The 20,262-nt window shown below is 31.1% G+C and overlaps 1 protein-coding gene across 5 annotated transcripts in view; it reads left to right on the forward strand.

Moving 5' to 3' along the window:
- Positions 1–753: 753 nt before the first annotated feature.
- Positions 754–20,262, forward strand: part of LOC142318103 (zinc finger and BTB domain-containing protein 41-like) — a 34,739-nt gene continuing 15,230 nt past the window's right edge. For 2 of the 5 annotated variants that reach the window (XM_075354637.1, XM_075354636.1), the window contains exon 1: positions 754–1,250. The gene's annotated coding sequence lies outside the window, so the exon portion shown is untranslated. Of the gene's footprint in view, positions 1,251–8,949; positions 9,118–13,401; positions 13,959–20,262 lie in introns of all 5 variants that reach the window. The other 3 variants (XM_075354634.1, XM_075354633.1, XM_075354635.1) reach the window with 3 other exon arrangements.

Raw genomic sequence — 20,262 nt, forward strand, 5'->3', positions numbered from 1 at the left:
AGCATACTATTGTATGTCATCTGCAACCATTAAAACTTTTTTTTATTGCTTTAACCATTACATTGATGCTGTCCATATTTTTTTTGTCGCATAATAGTTTTTGCTTTTATTTTATTTTACTTTTAAAAGGTTATTATTTAATATTTTACTTTTAATTCATTTTATCATTATTGACGTCAAGCATTCCCTTTACCAGCATAACTGATTGTCTTATTACACTTTGTCTTACCATACCCATCCTGAAGGAGATTACTTGATAATAAATTAATATGGAATTTAAAAACTGATATCATCAGTAAACTAGTTATGTATACTTATTTTAAATTTAATATATTGCATTACACTCCACATAAGTATACTATTATTGTTGTTTCTTACTATAAAAACTAATACGAGTATGCATTTTCAAACACTATATAGACAGCAACAACAATTACGTAAGATTACCATACCTAGTTAAAATCCTTTGATTCAAGTAAACTGTAATATTTGAAACTATTAAGTATAATAACTGACTGATTAATTCAATTTAATCAATAATCATTTTGTATAATATTCACTGCCAACTGCCACATACAATAAAATTGTAGAATTATTATATATTTTTTTACCTGTGTAAAATAATAGTGCAGTAATAATGTTTAGACTGTTTGTTAGCAATAGTAATCAGCTTAACTAATTTACTTTTTTCTTTTTTTTAACCTACGTGACCACCCTTAGGTATTATACTTTAGAAGATGAGATGAATGGACATTTTGTAGCATGTGAAACTGCCATGCCTGACCGGGATTCGAACCCGGGACCTCTGGATGAAAGGCCGAGACGCTACTACTCGCGCGACGGAGACCGGCAAACTAATTTTCTTAGCAATTTCTAAAGTTACTTTGTTAATTAATGATGATTTTTTCAAGTGCTTCTCATCTATAAATTAACGAAATTCAAAAAGCCCGGCATTGATGGCAGGGAATGGAAACGGAGTGAATTTTTTACTTGGTTAACTTATTTCTATTTTATCAGTTTTTGTAAACTCTGACACACCATAAATTATTATATGCACTACACATTTTTTAATAAACTTACAATCTCGAGAGTGATAGTATTTTATATTTAGATTGTATTACTGTGTAATGTTTTCGCTAAGTTGGTAGTTCGTTGGAGGTCAAAGTGGGTTCTTATCTTTGTTATTGTTTTTGTTTGTTAAATTAATCTGACATTTAATTGTGTGAATATTTTTGTATGTGGCGTTGCAGGTAAACTACTATAAATGTTTGTTTTACCGTTATTTAGGTACTGATTTTTATAATTCATAAAATACATTTATTTATTGAACCGGCTCTTTTGTGCCCAGTCATTTTGTATTTTTTGTCGTTAAAATTAATCAGAATAAAACGAATGTTTTATGGTTATAAATACCTTGAATTAAATTCTGTGAATTAATTTAAACCAGATTACCTATTTTTAACTGTTAACGAAGTTTATGTGTTTGCCTTGTGTTTTGAACCTTTGCTTCTTAGATACGATTTAATTTGTGAACTGATAGTGATGTATTAAAAAATTTTGCATTTTGAAATCCTAGCTTCTGTTCTTATTTTTAATCATTACTGATTTACATTAAAGAATTTAGTACTTGAGTAACATATCCTAATGGAATACATATTATAAAGTTCAGTAATATGCCAATATCAATAATGTAACCGGACATATTTATTTGGAAGTTCCCTTTAATTAGAAAACCTTTCAAACATTTATTGTAATTGGAATATTCAAAAGGAATTTTAAAAAATTGCAGAGTTAATGATTATTTATATTTTTTATTCATATTAATATAGATACCAGAATTAACTTTTGTAAGCAGTTCTTAGATTCTCATTAATATTTTTTGTTTACTTCTCACTTCATCACTAAATTCAATTCTTAATTTACAGATTGCTTTTCCAAATATAGATTTTGAAAAAAATTATATAAGTCTGCTACTTTTTGTATGATTACTTTGTATGACTACTAAAACTGCTTTTGAAAGTTTTTATGAGGTTACTTTGGGTTTGACCACATTCTTTTATGACCATGATTTTATGATTGGGTTGTAAGCTAAAGTTTTATTATAGTGACCAAGTTTGCTTATAATATCTATTTTAAATTCTGTTAAATTATTCTTACTATTATTGTAATATCTATATTAGTAGGTCCCATAACCACAATATAAGATGAGAATAATATGTAGACATTAAATTTTGAGACTTAAATTTTGTCTAGGTAGGCAAATTTAAAATTTTCGTCATGATATATACAAATTAAGTTACAATTAATATTTTTGATGTAAATGTATAGTGAATAAATTAAATTGGCAATGCTCAAAGGTTATTTTTTGTTGCAAAATGTGTTTATGATTTTATAAGATAGATCATGTTACAGTACAGTGAAAGAATTATATTGTAGAGTTCAAGTTTACTTGATAATAGAAGAAGAAATACCACTCTTATATAGGAATAAAATCTTTAAATTTCTTATATACAAACTAGTATTTAGCCTACCATAAAACATCATTTTTGTAGTTAAAAAAAATATATTATTTTCTCATTAATGATAACATTACACTCTGTGCTAATAATTAAGTCACATTATTGATTATAATTAATTGTATGCAATTAGTATTTCTTTTGTGGAAAATAAATAATTGTAACTTAATGATCTGCCATCAAAATTTTTATTTTAATCAAGTTTAATGATTTATACCATTGTAACACATGTTAAGCAGCATGATAAGATGTTATATCATCTATAATTAAAAAAGTTCTTTGTAACGTAATCAGTTATTTTTGTGTTTGCAATATTATATTATTTATTACAGTTTTTTTCCAGTATATAAAATATTTATTGACTTGCTTTCATATTAATCAAACTTTTTCTTAAACTAAAAACCTTTTCTTGGCTATAATTTTTTTTTAAGTATTAATTATCAGCTATTCTTCAGTGCAGTATAATTAATTAAATAATGTAAATGAATTTTTAGTTAATCTATTTAATGTTATGTTTCTTATCAAATTAGTGATTTTTAAATTCCACATAGTTTAGTTGTGTTCAGAATCTTTGTCTTTGTATTTTGTGCATTGAATTAACATGATGTAGTTCTGTAGACAGACCCATAGAATGCTTTGGCCATGAGTTGTGTGTTTCTGAAAACCTAACAGTCTATCCAATTCAGTGAGTGCCATAAATTTCCCAAATAATTCAAGAACACCCACATATTTCAAATGATTTGTCCCAAACGTTTAGAAATGTTTTTCTTTCAGGGCCCTTCTTCATACAAGGATGATGTATGTAGTATAAAGAGACTGATAGCACATCTTACGATTGGATTTACTTATGAGTTGCCAAAAAAATTTATTTATTTGTACGATTAATTAACACAATATTGTTAATTATGTAGTAGACTGATGCCTCTAGAATAATCCTTGTCCAATAATGAAAAACAGGACTTCTCTCAAGCTACTATATCCTGCCAGAAGTTTGAGAGGGACCTATTAGATTATAGTTTTATGTCCCCAAGACTTGTCTGGGATATTTACTCCAATTATTAGTATGCTTGTTATAGGCTGACTTAAAACCTGCAGTTTTAGCAGCAATTAAGTTTATACTGCTACAGTCTAATATCCTGTAAATAGAAAAGATGCTTTTGTTATTAGTAGATCAGTATTCATCTTCTATCACTTGATGCACTGAGACTAAATGCAATTACAACTTGTAGTGAGAAAGAGTTACGATCTTGTAGACCTTTCATACTAGTTCAAATTGAAATAGTATGGGCAGAGCGTTTTCAAGCTCTATGAAACTTCAGTATTGGTAAAAATTAACTTGCCTCTGCTACTTATATCAATACATTGGTTTATTTTTTGTCTTCAATCATTTGACTGATTTGACACAGCTCTCCAAGATTCCCTATCTAGTACTATTCGTTTCATTTCGGTATACCCCCTACATTTGACATCCATTGCAATTTGTTTTACATATTCCAAACATTGCCTGCCTGCACAATTTTTTCCTTCTACCTAACCCTCTAATATTAAAGCGACTATTCCAGGATGCCTTAATATGTCTGTCTCTTCTTTTAACTATATATTTCCAAATGCTTCTTTCTTCATCGATTTACCGCAACACCTCTTCATTTGTCACTTTATTCACACATCTGATTTTTAACATTCACCTAGAGCACCACATTTCAAAAGCTTCTAATCTTTTCTTCTCGGGTACTCTGATTGTCCAACTTTCACTTCCATATAAAGCAATGCTTCAAACATTAATTTCAAAATTTTTTTCCTGACATTTAAATTAATTTTTGATGTAAACAAATTATATTTCTGACTGAAAGCTCATTTCTCCTGTGCTATTAGGCATTTTATATCGTTCCTACTTCGTCCATCTTTAGTAATTCTACTTCTCAAATAACAAAATTTTTCTACCTTCGTAATCTCTCTTCCGATTTTCACATTCAGTGGTCCATCTTCATTATTCCTAGTATATTTCATTACTTTCATTTTGTTCTTGTTTATTTTCATGCGGTAGTTCTTGCGTAGGACTTCATCCATGCCGTTCATTGTTTCTTCTAAATCCGCTTTACTCTCAGCTAGAATTACTATATCATCAGCAAATTATAGCATCTTTATCTTTTCACTTTGTACTGTTACTCTGGATCTAAATTGTTCTTTAACATCATTAACTGCTAGTTCTATGTAAAGATTAAAAGGTAACAGGGGTAGGGAACATGCTTGTCAGATTCCCTTTCTTATTATGGCTTCTTTCTTATGTTCTTCAATTATTACTGTTGCCGTTCAGTTCCTGTAAATGTTAGCGATTGTTCTTTATCTCTGTATTTGAACTCTAATTTTTTTAAAATGCTGAACATTTTATTCCAGTCTACGTTATCGAATGCCTTTTCTAGGTCTATAAATGCCAAGTATGTTGATTTGTTTTTCTTTAATCTTCTTTCTACTATTAATCTGAGGCCTAAAATTGCTTCCCTTTCCCTATACTTTTTTCTGAAACCAAATTGGTCTTCTCCTAACATTTGTTCCACTCTCCTCTCAATTCTTCTGTATAGAATTCTAGTTGAAGATTTTTGATGGACGGCTAGTTAAGTTAATTGTTCTGTATTCTTCACATTTATCTGCTCCTGCTTTCTTTGGTATCATGATTATAACACTATTTTTGAAGTCTGATGGAACTTCCCCTTTTTCATAAATATTACACACCATTTTGTGTAATCTATTACTCGCTTCTTCACCTGCACCATGCAGTAATTCTACAGGTATTCCATCTATACCAAGAGCCTTTATGCCATTCAAATCTTTTAATGCTCTCTCAAATTCAGATCTCAGTATTGTTTCTTCCCTTTCATCTTCTTTGACTTCCTCTTCTTCCTCTATATCACCATAAATTGGTTAAAATACCATAAATTTCACCCTGGAAACTGTGTTACACCTGCTGTGGTTTATTCTTTGGTTTGGCAATGTGCACTCCAATCCCTGCTTGTTCATTGATCTTAAAACCACATGTGTAGAGTACAAGGCAGTTCTTGGTCAATCACCACATAAAATCATTCCATTCCTTGAATAGTGATTAGATAAAACCATGGCTTGTGTGATGTTTTATTAGGCTAAATATCTTTTCTTTTCTTTTCCTGTTTAGCCTCCAGTAACTACCGTTCAGATGTATGAGTGTAAATTAAGTGTAGTCTTGTACAATCTCAGTTTGACCATTCCTGAGATGTGTGGTTAATTGAAACCCAACCATCAAAGAACCGGTATCCATGATTTAGTATTCAAATCCGTGTAAAAATAACTGACTTTACTAGGACTTGAACGCTGGAACTCTCAACTTCCAAATCAGCTGATTTGGGAAGACGCGTTCACCACTAGACCAACCTGATGGATTAGACTTCATATTGTGTCAATCATCACTCTAATGAATATTTTGTGGCTTTTGGGTGAAAATGATCCATCTGATTTTTCACTCCTATAAAAAAAATCCATTAACAGAGGATCATACATGATTAGTATTTACGTCATAGACATGTGTAACCCTAGCATAGTGTAGTCAGTTCCCAATTTTTGCCTAACAGCTGTCTGCATGTAATGATTACTTCTTAGAATGGCGTTTCTAATGATTTTATCCTGTTGGACATTCCAGACAAGTTTACCATCATGGATTACTCCAAGATACTTAATCTTTGCCAAAAGCCAAAATATTACCCATTGTCAAGTTTACCGTATCTTTTAGTTTTTTCATGAAGTGGTACCTTTGTTGTCATTTGTGAGTTAGTTCCTCAGTCCTCTTTTATACTTCAGTCATAAAAAAATATTCAGAACATCTCTGAGATTGTGCAGAACAGTTTTCCTTGAATAACTATAGCAAGATCATCTTCATAGACTTGCATGCAAAATTCTTTACTATGTTGGCCAGCATGACTTTCATCTAGAGGCACCAGGTAGGGCAGTAAAATACCTCTTCCTTAGTGAACCCTGCTTGTAGATATCCGCAGTTTCAGCATGTGTAAGATTTGTTCTACTCACCTCTTTGCAAACATTTAGATATTTGCATAAGAAGTATATTATCAAAACACCATTCCTATTCAAAAAATGCACCTAGCATGAGGTACATTCAAGATGTCTTTCGTACCATTCAGGCTGTCATCAATTCTATTAATTAGCTTATAGAGTACAGTCAAAAGAATTTTCCTGACTGACAAACTGATTTGGATTTAAGTGTTTAAGCAACAATAGTCCACTTTCCACTACATTCAAGTATTTTTAAGATAAACTAAAAGAAATCATTGGATTCTGTAGCACAGAATAATTTATCCAACCCAGCTTAAACTTCACACCAAATGTGAGGTTCTCCAACCTTTAGAACCAAAAGCTATGCTGACTAACAATCCATCCTACTCAGTCTATATAACACAGCCCTTTGCAGTAAAGTTGGAAGATGTCATCACTTGGTGACTTAAAGGCCAAGGTCTACTGCAGCTGAGTATTATCTTCATGACTTAGTAACTTAGTAAATGTATGTGTTAAGAACTTACATATTTTTCATTCTCTGTAAGGTCTGCTGGCACATTTGATTGCAAGAAGCCTTGCTTGTAAATGGAGACTGTATAAAGGTGGGCCTCTGTTAAAGTTTTGATTTTTCATCCACTTCATGAGACCAGCTTTTTCGTACCAGCAATAAGAGATGGCCGGGCATGTCCCGCTTATTTAGTTTGCCTGGATTCCCCCAATCCACCCCCTCCACACATACTTAGCCTGGGCAGGAATAACTACTTTTCGCATCTGGCAGTGGAATATGTGGTAACTTACTCAGAAAACAATGTAGAACTGTATCAAAGCAACTTCACTGCACCTTTATCCCAAAGTGATCTTTGGGAAGGAATTTGCAATCCCAGAATGTAGGATACATTGAAATTGCCAAAGTGACTGGTAAGACGACTGCTTAAACCAGATTTTTCTGAACTCTTTTGATGAATTTATAAATAAAATGCCTGAAGTATTATTGGTAGCTGATACATTAGTTATGAACATAAGTGGACTATTCATCAACTGGTGTTGATGTTAGAATGATTTTTTAGTTTAGTTTAAATTTAAGAGCCTGATATTTTTTCTCCTATCATTTCATCTATCTCACCTTTCCTATTAAAGTGTGTAAAACCTTGTTTGAGGTCATAATTTTCATAAACTAGGTGGCATATAACTCTAACCCTACCGTAATCAAATATGAAAATAGTAAAAAATTTTATGTAAGAAAAATATTTTTCATTGTACTAGTTGAACATACATATTACAATTTCACTAGAACTGTTCAGAATGCTTTCCAGTGAAACTTTTTATCCAGTAACTTATGAATTATTCACAAACGTATGAGACCATTGTATATCATGATTAACAACATAATCAATATTCAGTTGAACTTTTCTGTTCTGTTTATTCTGTTGACGTTGTATTGTTATTCAGTAGGTTTTTGGTTGTGAAGAAAACTAAATTCTCAATGCTGCATACTACAAAATTAAAAAGCATTGAGTCGCATGAGCACAAAGGCCATTGTTTGTGCCATAGCATTTTATCCATCAAATTTTTCATGTAAAAGAACATCAAAAATTTGTAAATAGTATGTGAACTCATGTCAAATGAGATTCCATCTTCCTGCAATTGAATTTTTTGATTGGAATGTTTTCTAGCTATGGTATACTACTTTCTGCAATATTTTTAGTAGCCTGAGGGAATGGTTTCCTGAAAAAAGAAGCTCTAATTATCCATTTATTGAAATTATCTCCATATTGCTACATTAGGCATATTGAGTTCTGACTGCACTACTTATTGAGGCTTATCAGCAAAGTTACACCCAATTATGATGGTAAAGACAGTCATTTTGTAATTACATTGAAAGCATGTCCTCAACAGTCCATAAAATTGATTATCTGAGATTTGGATCTTCTTTATTACCAATCGCAAAAAATTCCTAGACTTTCATTTGTCTAGTTGTCATCATGAAGAAAGACACTTAGGCGATGAGCGTACATTTTAAATTCGTTCAACATTCTTCTCACGCTTCTTTGGTATATTTTGTTTGAAGGATGCCTTTAGTTTTGATTTATGAAAATTTCTTACAGAAGACTGACTTTACAGAAAATTGCATACAATTTTATGTATGCATCAGGTTGAGGTGATAGTGGTTCCTAACTTTGATGCATCTGTAACGCTAAACGTTGTTTAAAAAAACAATTTTTTAATTTAAATTTTTGCTTATATTGTTGAGATGGTAATGGGAGTATCTGGAAACCTAGAATTAATTCATCATAAATTTCAGTGTTTTTGTCACACTTCAGTTGTAACTGAACCATGTAAAATCATTGTTGGTCTGTTGTTTGTGATGTAAACATCCAATAATCAGAGACCAAATCAGTTCATTAGGTAGTAAAGAAGTTCCTGTAATTTCCGTAATTAAGACAATAGGACTGCCTAGCTGCTTTAGAGGTTCCAGTAGCAGAAAACGTCAGTTGCAACACTGAGTTGGAATGCCCAAGGTCTATACTACCAGAATTGTCATTAAACTTCTCAACCCTCTGAGAATGTAAGTGTATTATATAACTTATTGTATTATATTTTACCAATTTATGTAATATAAAGAAAGACAGATTCAGTATTAAAAATTATTAGTGTTTTAAATGTCATTTTCCAGTTTATCTTAAGGAAAACCCTCTCTGTATTGCATCAGAAAATGTAGATTCTGATGAGTAGCCACTGATCACCTAATAATTTTCTTTTGTCAGTCTATAAGTCTATAATTTTATTTGCAAAAAATGATAACATTGTGAAGCACATTCACAAACTCGTCATGTGTTCCATATAAGTAGATGATTTTATAATTTTTGAATTCTCAAGTTTTATACTTTTTGCTGAAAGTGCTTCAAAATTCAAGAAAACGTGTGGGCGAAAGCTAATAGGTTCAGATTTTTAGAGTGTAGAACAATAGATTGTGTTAGCTTTTCTCATTTATTAACAGCAATATTTCAAATTTAGTTTGAACCACCAACAAAGCTCAATAAATCAATTATAACATATTAGATTTTTATTTTGTATTTTGACATGACTTTGAGCATATATGAGAACTGAAAATTTAAAAGTTTAGATATGTTCTGTTGTGTAACACCATTTGAGGATGTAGTTCAAACATTTTATTAGAGAGTATTCTTTGTAGCAATTGCAAGATCAGGTTATAACTAACCTAATCCTACTGTGGTTAAAACAGTAATGATTATTGAATAAAGGCACAGCCTTAGGGTTAGTTTACATCAGAGGTTGGATCATTGCTGTTCAATCGCGCCAGTCAAACCAATTAGAGTGTTTATATCAAAAGCGGTTAACAGTTCAACAACAGCTCAGCTGCAACTTGTCAAGGTTGAGCAGCCAACAGCTCAGCCACTATCTAATCAAAACATGTTTCAGCCTGTCTATTTACGTCACTCTCGAATCGCTGCGACTAACAGTCAGTTCCCTATAACTTGTGTAAATGTTTGACACAGAAAAATTCATCACACTAGTACAGAAAAAAGCCAACAAGGAATATTCTGATCGTGATCTAAAAGCGAATGACAAGAATGAAGTGTGCAAAAAAGTGGTATTTAACTGGGATCAATTATCCAAGGAGGGGAAAATGTAGAAAGTGAGTAGTTTTTTGTTTTATTTTTTCCAAGCTAACTAAAAAATACAGATTAAAAATAATTTAAAGAATCTGGTGCATTATTTTCAGCCCAACATTAAAATTGCACTCTGAACTATGAGTAGGTAGAGTTGTAACACATTGTGTTATTCTGTACTGCCAGTCAACGCTACCTTCGGGTGACATAAAATAATTTGTAAAAGAGTCTCGTATTTCCAAAGACTTAATACTTCTGTCTGAATTACAAACTGTCACCGGTTCAGTGTCACAAGTAAGCGTTATAGTAATTTTACCCATCTCTTTTTTTAACGAAGTTCTGTAAAACACAAGCAGCTTTAGTTATTATTTCGGCTCTGGTTGTACTAACATTGCTGTATTTAATACCCCCTATTTATATGATAAGATTCCAAAGGATTTAATCTGTAATTGGATACCGTATTTATTCGAGTACCCCGCACTTTTTTTTTGGAATTGGAGAGAAAAAGTAAGGGTGCGGGGCTTACTTGAAGCATAGCCTTTAGCCAGAATAATTTATGTAAAGTAAACGTTTTCTTAGAAATACCTAAAGTCAATCACATAAATATAGTTAGTTACATTAGGCTTTCGTTTATCAATACCGGATGCCGCTTATACAGAATACATCCTTAATTATTAACATCCTGTTCATATTATCGATAGGAACGAAGTCACGGTATTTTTATAAAACTTATTCATTCTGTATAGGCTGCATCCGGTTCTAATGACACTACAGTATCAGTTACCCATCGTCGACTTTTTTATTCGCCCGCCATAGTCATTGTACTGTTTGTATATGTGGATGGTTATGTGCATTTTATCTGCTTAGTTCGTCTTGTAAAGTTTAATACAATGATTTATTTTAATTACGGCATTAAAATGAGTACAAAAGGACAACGGCTACGATCTTTTACGGTAAATGAAAAACTGCGCGTTATAGAAGAGGCTGAAAAAATTGGAAATCGGACGGCAGGAAGAAAATTTGACGTAGATGAAAGCTGCATAGACTGGCGTTAGAAGAAACAACTTCTGGTGAAAGACACCTGTAATAAAAGGGCTTTTCGTGGCTTAAAACCAAAATACACAGACATAGAAAAAAAATTGTATGTCTGTTATGGAAAAAAGTAAGTGCAGTTATGCTGTCACGACAGAAATGTGTTGTGGATGGATAACAAGATTTTTTGCACGAAATGATTTGTTAATAAGACCAAAGACGACCATTTCTCAACGACTTCCAAACGCTTATGAACAAAAAATATTACATTTTCACATATACATAATAAATCTTAGAAAAGATAAAGGCTATTTGCCTTCTCAAATAGGAAACGCTGTTCAAACCCCCCGTATATTTTGTAATGCCATTTTGACAAAACCGTAAACAAAAAAGGTGAAAAAACAGTTACGATTCGCACTGGTGGTAATGAAAAACAAATGTGTAGTGTTATGCTTTGCATTACTTCTGATGGATCAAAATTACCTCCGTAAATTGTTTTTAAAAGAAATACTCTTCCTACCGTACAGGTAAATGGAGTTATTATCAGAGCACAGGAATCAGGTTGGATCTTGCAGACCAAGTAATAATTCCAGGCGGATTGATATCTCTATTGCAACCACTAGATGTCTGCATTAATAAACCGTTCAAATCTGCATTAAAACAACTATACAGTAAATGGATGGCTGATGAAAATTTCTTTTTCACGCCTACAGAAAGAATCAAACGCCCAGATTTTAACCGGATTTTGTTTGGATAAAATATGCTTGGGAAGGTATTTGCACGGAATTAGTAAGGAAAAGTTTTAAAAAATGTGAAATATTTAATGAACTTGATTGTAGTGAAGACGATCACCTTTGGCAGAGCGACGTGGAGACTACCGGTAACTCTTCTACAGACATTGACAGTGACAGTGATTAATTAAAAATAAAATCCCATATTAAAAAGTGTATTGAAATGATCCTTTTCAACATGATACTTTCTTTTCATTTTACTGACCTACTGATTCTGTACTAAACTAGTACATACGGTAATTAATTATTAATGTAATATTAATATTGTATTTAAATGAACGAATTAAATGCTTTACTTTCTGAATATTTTCGTATTTACGTATTTTTTTATCATATCTGTTGCACTTTAAAATACGGGTCGGGTATATACTCGATTTTTTTTTTTAGATTTTCGGTCCGGAAAATCGAGGTGCGGGGCTTATTCGGGGGCGGGGAGTACTCGAATAAATACGGTACTTTATGAATTACTGTTAAATTTCTCCTGGGATATGGTCTCATTAAGTGTTCAGTTAAGCCGAAAGCTTCATCAACAATGGCTTATTACATGGGTGGGTGGATTGGTAGTATTGGGACTATTTTCTGATAAATTAAGTTAATTGTGTTAGAGTCTGTCTGAGGAACAGATCGTTGGAAAATGCAGCCATTTCCTTCACGACCATAGGCCTTGACATCAATTGATGTGAAACAATAATTTGTATCTGTGAGCACTAATATTACTATAGAAAAATAAGGTTTGAAATTAAAATACGTTGAATTACTATTGTTGGGAGCTGTAATTCATATGTATTTCCCATCTATTGCCCAACGAAGTTTGGATAATATGAATTATACAATTTTTTAGATATTTGTAGCCACTGATCTTGTGTAGGCTGTGAAGTTCTTTGTCAGATAATCTTTTCCAGATGGTGTTGCTAACATCTTTTACAGTGCTGGAAATCGTTGCAGTGCCAAATAAAAACTGGTGTTGTAAAGCATGAAATGATACTCCTATCACTAGGTATCTAACATTGAAGAAAAATAATTTCTAATTCAGCAACAATGTTTACAATTAGATTTTTATAACATTGCTGTAATTATTAAATTACATTTTATTATTATATGATTTATATTACTAAAACTCTGCACGCCAATTTTGTTTGAAGTTATAGTTCTAACTTGAATAATATTTCTAGCCTAAGAAATTCGGATTTTATGAACATCTTAAAAAATGAAAATAAGAAATCATAAATAAAGATAATTACATGGATTCAGTTAATTGGAATTCAATTGTGAAATTTTTAGCAACGATACCTGATGTAAGGTATTATTATTGCATTGAATTAATTATTGAAAAAAATATATATATTATTTCAACAAAAAACAAAGTAGTAATAACTTTTTTTTGTTTCTTTTCAGTTAAACAAATACAAATGAAATGGAAGAACATTAAAGACAATTGCCAGAAAACTTTTCAGTTCAAAAAACCATTAATCAGGTTTTAGTAACACAATTAAAAAAAACATATTACTATGACTAGCTGTCTTTTCTTCTACCAGTGTTTGAAGAGTCGTCACTATCCAGTAATTTAAGTCATTTTACTTCAGAAGAACAACTGCAAAACAACACACGGAATAGTCGCCAGCCTGATAAATCGGCCGAAAAAACAGTCAATAATGAAGACACATCTTTTACGAAGAAAAAGAAAAACCTACTGTGGAAGAAAATCTGTTTGACATTTTATCTAAGCGTGAGAACACCAATAAAACACAAGATGTGATGATGATAAAATATTGCTATTGCTTCCCAGCTTTAAAATAAATCTCTGCTGATTAAAATGTATGGCAAGAATTGATGTAATGCATGTTTTGCAAAAGTACAATATGCCATCACAAATTTAACCAAACATGTTGCAGCCTTCTTTTTAACAGCTGACATACTTATTACAGCCAGAGTTATCCATCAACCTCACAAGGGTATGTTTCAGTACTGCAGCAACAACCACAGCAATTTACAGTTTATTCGCCAGACAATATAGATTTAAACTCTGACTTTTCCACAGAACCAAAACTTAAAAAAATTAAATTTTTTGTTATTTTAAATTCTGATATTTCATTTTTTGTAGGTTTCTCTGTAATTATAACCAATTTTTAATTAATGAAACTCTTTTTCTAATTATCTTTAAGTAAACAGGTTGATATTATAGTAACTATCAATTTTTTTCATGAGGTAATGTCATTTCTTCTTCTATTTCCCTTCTTTACAGTGTCAATTTAAATCAGTCGTACAAGTTAATCAAATGTTTTTATAGTCATTCTATAATATTTGAAAAATTCATCTGTATATTCTGTAGTAAGTGTATCTCATTTGAAACTGTTGGCCTTTTGTAAAGTAACAGATGTACCGAGTATCTTTACTTCTTTGTATTTCTCTCTAACAATAAAATAGCAGTAATTTTGTTGTTATTTAGTTGAGACATAGTTGAACATTGTGGATATTCCACTCATGAACATTTGCTACATCTCACTAGCCTTGTTTAACAGAAACGATCCAGCTACTGATGTAAACTAACCCTTAGCATCTTACTATGACTTTATAAAAATCGGCTTGTGTTGGAATGTTCCCACTGCACAATAATGACTACTCAAAGTTAAAGCTTATTTTATAGGGTTGATCTTGAATTATCTAATATGTTGGTTAGTAATAAGGGTAATTTCCTTTCTTGGTATCTCCAGGCAGTTTCGTTTCACGAAAACAAAAGACAGTTGCCTGTAGTTCCAAGCACATCACCAGGAGTTTTCAGGTACTTAAAATGCTAAGGTATGTTGCATTTGATCAATTTGCATATTTGTTTGTTTGCTTTCCCATTAATTGGAACACTTGTATTAGCATCTGTTGTGTCAAAGCCATAATGAGTCCCTGGCAATGAAAGAACCAATGTGGCAACCAAGAAGCTTGTAATCAACTGACTTTCATGGGGCACGTGAACTATTCTGATATATATGCTGTTTACACCATTCTCTATTGAATGCATTTTGTCAGAGCGACTGGCTGGCCATGGCTAACAATAAGCTTTGAGAAGAGGAAGACATTTATATTATCAGTGCGAAGCTATCACTGTTATGAAGTCATACTTTAGTTGCACTTGGAATATCCTATAAGATATTAGTAACTAATAGATTTTTAAAATCTTATGGTGATGTGACAATACATTACTTTAATAATTACTATGTAATGGTTTGTCACATCATATTGTATTCACATAATGAAGCATTACAGTGGGTTGCTTGTTCGCTCATAAAAAAAATTAAATGATTCCAGGAAGAGTGTGGAATTTTTTCACAAAAAAAAATTCAATTTTTTTATTTCATATTTTAATTATTACATAAACTGAGAAGGTGAAACAAAATAATACAAGATGACATAATAAATATGACATAAAATAATACAACAAACTGTCACAAAACTGACATCCAAGGTAAGAATTTCCAGACTAAACAGTATTTTTCCCAATAAATAACATCAAGAATAAACATCTGTATGCACTCTGTACGTATTAAAAATGAATACTCTGCATTTACACATGCATTTAGTAATAATGGTAATAATAATATTATTTTTAATATTAATCCATGTTGGGAGTAATGAAACCAAAAATCTTTCATTTTAAAAGATTTATTTAAAATGCTTGTTTTGAGTAATTGTTCACATGAAAAATAAAATGTGCAATCACTGATTATTTATTTGTTGAAAAAATATTATTTGTTTTGAACAAGCTCAAGATAAGTTCATGTTTATGTGAGTTTGAACCCAGAAAATGCATGGGTTGGTTCAGAAAAATGTTACAGCTTTTATACTTCCTTTTAACAAGGATATTTTAGTTGCAAAATGTAGGGGAAAGAGAGCTTTATTATAATTAAAGCTTACTACAGCTTTATCTTCATAATAAGTTTTTCTGAAAGGCCTGTATTTTTATTCATGTCATTTTCATAATCTTTTTCTTGTCGAAATGATGTTACAAATTTGGGCATGTTTTGTATTGATAGCCTCTTTTTTCTATACTTTATCTTCCACTACTTACTAACTGGATCTTTAGGAAAGGAATAATACCATAGTCTAACAAAAAAAAAAAAGCTAATAATTGATTGTCTGGAATGCTACCATTTGGAATAGTTATGTTTAAACTTCTTCAATTCTAAGCCCATTAAACAAACATTATTATAATATATATAAAAAAAAATCTGAAACTTATTTTAAAATGTTAGATGATGTGTTATGATGTGTATAACTGGAGAACTAAACAGTAAATGTTTTAATGTTCACCAACTCTAATTTATACAATTGAGCAGAGAATAAATAAATAGTAGTTATATAATATAATGTTAATGCTTAATAATAAAATTGCAAAAATAGAGTGAGGAAAATACTGGCAATCAGACCAGATCTTAGCCAATATCTATGTGTACCCAATAATTGAGGGTTTGCAAAATTGTCTCATACTGATATTACCATGGATGAGCTAGGGATCTAGTAACGAAGCTACATGACTAGATCAAAGTAACCAGCCAGTCCTTGCATTCTATAGGCATGCCAAAAACTCTTTCAATCTTTTTAGGTGGTAAAAGTCACTTGAAGCTAGATCAGGAATATTTTGGATGACAGAAAATGCCTTAGTTGAACTGTTGTAACAAACAATGTGTCACATCTGTTGAAGAAATAGACCTTTGCAGTAATGCAATGCCCTTTGTCAGTAAACCCCCTTTGAGTATTTTGGATAGTGTGATGTAATAATCGTTGGTTTTTAGTTTTAAACCTCTTCAAAAATTATGTACTGTATTGCATGAAGTTAATCGACAGAACACTAAACCAAATCTTTATGATTATGGCCATCAAATTGCACATTTACAGATTTTACCTACATTTTGTGGTGTCCTCCGCTACTAGACTACACCATACACATGACTGACATTTTATATCCTAAGTTTTTTACAACACTGATGCTTTATCGCCAATAAAAATTGAATCAATAAATTTATCATCTTCTACATAATAAAAAATTCTCACAACTCATAAAAAAAAATAGTTTACATTTGGAATACTAATGTGTACAGATCCTGTTGCATAAATCTGGAATAGACAATCTTACTGAGAACTGTTAAAGAAACAGTTGGAAAAAAAAACAGTTCATAAATTTAGATAGTAAACCAATGACTTGCTTTTTATTTGATCATTCACCTTCTTATAGTGTTTGTATTGAAAGAGGATTGCCCAGAAAGTGTTTCTTACATGTTCTTTCTGCCATTCCATTTCACTTCATAATTTTACATTTCTTTCATTCATTGCATTATCACCACACCAAAAAACTAACTTTCTATGAATTGCTGGCATTAGGTTTTCAAAGTTCAAATTGTATCAATGCGTGAACTGCAGAGTTGGTGAAAACATTGGTGGTCTTATTTATTTAAAACTTTACAACCATGTACGTGACCATAGGAAGGAATAGTAAGTAGCAGATTGCTGCTGCATCTCTAAATTGCTCAATTTTTAGTTCTGTAGTTGTGCAGTTCTCAGAAATTAATAAAATGTTACTTTCAAGATAGCTAATTACTGTTACATTCATTAAAAAATAGATTGAACTTAATGTAACACAAACACACAGTGACTCCCAATTTTTCTTGGGCAGTTGCCTGGTTTGCACCTTATTTGAAGTCCAACAATTTTTTATTTATTTTTAATGAATTACAGATTACTTAATACCTAGATACTCTAGAATAGTATTTTTGCTAAAAAAATATAATATAGATATATATAATATATTGTTTAATAAATATGTTAATAAAACGTACAAAAAATCATATTAATAAGCAGGCAGTGTAATAAGCAGTTTATTACTGTGACATTAACATAAGAACACATGTGCAGTTGGCCTACCTGAAAATATGAGCCTTCTGATCATTTTATTACCAGAAAAAGTTGACCAACCTGTTGTTAAGGTTAGATTTTTGGGGAAAAATTAAGGCTTAAAATATCATTGATTGAATTAAATGTGTTGGGAGAAGAAATTTTTAACAAAGTCAAGTGAGGAAAAACTATGTTGAACAGGCATTATCACCGATTCTACATGTTGCACAATTCCATGCTGAAAATCATTGCATTTTGTTTGATTATTTGGACCGATAAAGAAAATTTATTAAGTAATAATGTAATGTTATGTAGATTGTAATAATCTTAAAAAGAATGAGATCCAAAGAACACAAGGCAATCATTAATTATTTTAATGTAATTTAAATATCAAAATGTTATTTTCAGACTATCTTTCTAGGTTTATTTATTAACATAATTATTTTTTACTATTTTATGAGTTTTAAATTATCAGTATTCTTAAAATGAATGTACTTAAGGTATGATAGATTTCTAAACATTAATTACTTTTAATGTTTACACTTCAGTGTGTATACTTTACCCTATATGTATTTATTCATGTTCTGCGAGTTCAGTCTGATGTTATATAGTCCATGGATCCCATTCTCATCATTGTATTTGATATTTTGATGCCAACAACATGGAAGTGAATGATCTGTGTTAGTTTGTGGCACGCACAACCATGATCTGGGATCTTGTGTGGTGTATGCTCTATAGTTATTGGTGAGGATCACCAAGTTATTTGTAGTTCTGTACTAAATATTAGCCTTCATAAAAGTCTTACAATGTCTTGCTGCAGATTATATTTCCAGTTATCTGAATAGATTATTTTTTCTGTGGATTCCAGTCTGTAATAATTGTTCCTTTTTTTTTAAAAAAAGTTCTAAATTGTTTTTTATTACACTTTTTTAGTGATTTTTTTTTAATGATTTATAATTGTACCTAAATGTGTTATTTCTTTTGTTGAATTTTCTACCTGCAATAAGTTTTTCTGTTTAAAGTGTTAGAATTATTTTAGCTTTATTTTATTCATTTATGTAATTTTCTAGTTTCAGTTTCTGTTCATATGTTTAAATTTCACATTAATTTTAAACTATATTCATGTATAAAACTAATTACTGAAGTGACAAATTTGTTTTTTCGCTGAATTATTCTCCTTCTGCTTCTTCTTACTTATTGCTCATTATAACATTCTGTGTCGGTGTACTTTATGTTTATTATTCTCTATCTTGCTGTATATTTAACTGAACGTTTATAATTCATTTTTCAAGTGGACGAAGGTCCACTTGAAGCTTAATGAAGATTAAGCTTCATCACAAATAAATTATACACCTGCACATTTTTAATGTTCTTCCCAAAAATTTTTTGTAAACTCAAAATTGCATATATTTAACAAGTTTTAAAAAGTTAGCAAAAGAAATACAGTTTGTTCAGAAAGTTGTGCACTGGAATTATGGAAATGTAATGATGAAACTTTCTTAATATTTTATATATCTATTTCATTATTTTATAGAAATGGACAGTAACTGGAATAGTTTATAAAAAGGTGTTGAAAATGATCTCCTCCAACATTAATACAACACTGCACTGCAGACATTTCATTTTGTTTTCAAACGCTTTAACCAGCTGATGTACTGGAATATCTCATACATAAGCTGGTTTTTAGTTTGTCAATCGTGCTTGGCCTGTTGCAATACACTGCTTGTTTTGCTGCCTCTCATAGAAAATAATCTGCCGGAGTCAGATCAGACAATTGTGCAGGCTATAAACCCCTAAAAATGATTTGTTCACTAAAGACATTTAAAGTCATTGACCTGTTAGCTTTGTGTACTGTGACGCCATCTTGTTGGAACCAACCATGACTGATTTCCATTTCTGGTAACACTAATAAAGTTTTAATAACGATCACTATTAATTGTTTTTTCAAAAAAGATTGGACCGACATTGCATGTTCTACTCAAATCGACTCGGATTCTAATTTTCGCTTCATGTAAAGATTATTTGTGTAATTCATGGGGGTTAGTTGTTGATCACAGTCGTATATTTTGTGAATTAATACACCCTTCTAAATGAAATCGTGTTTCATGTATAAAAAAATTAATATTGAGGATGTCTATGGAATTTTGGTCAATTACCTAAACGAATTTTGTTCGTTTAGTTAGGTGGTCTTCCTCTTCGATCAGCGTCTTCAACAGAGCCTGTTGCCCAATTTGTTTTGATAAGAGTTCAAACTGCATTGCAGTGAGGAACAAGAGTATTTGAAAACTTTTGCTTCATTAAATCAGAATACTTACCTTCACAAAAGATGTATTCAACAAGAAAAATGCATTCCTCTACTGAAAATTCCATTTTGTTTAC

This window comes from Lycorma delicatula, chromosome 1 (genome assembly GCF_047948215.1).
Source record: "Lycorma delicatula isolate Av1 chromosome 1, ASM4794821v1, whole genome shotgun sequence".
NCBI lineage: Eukaryota > Metazoa > Arthropoda > Insecta > Hemiptera > Fulgoridae > Lycorma > Lycorma delicatula.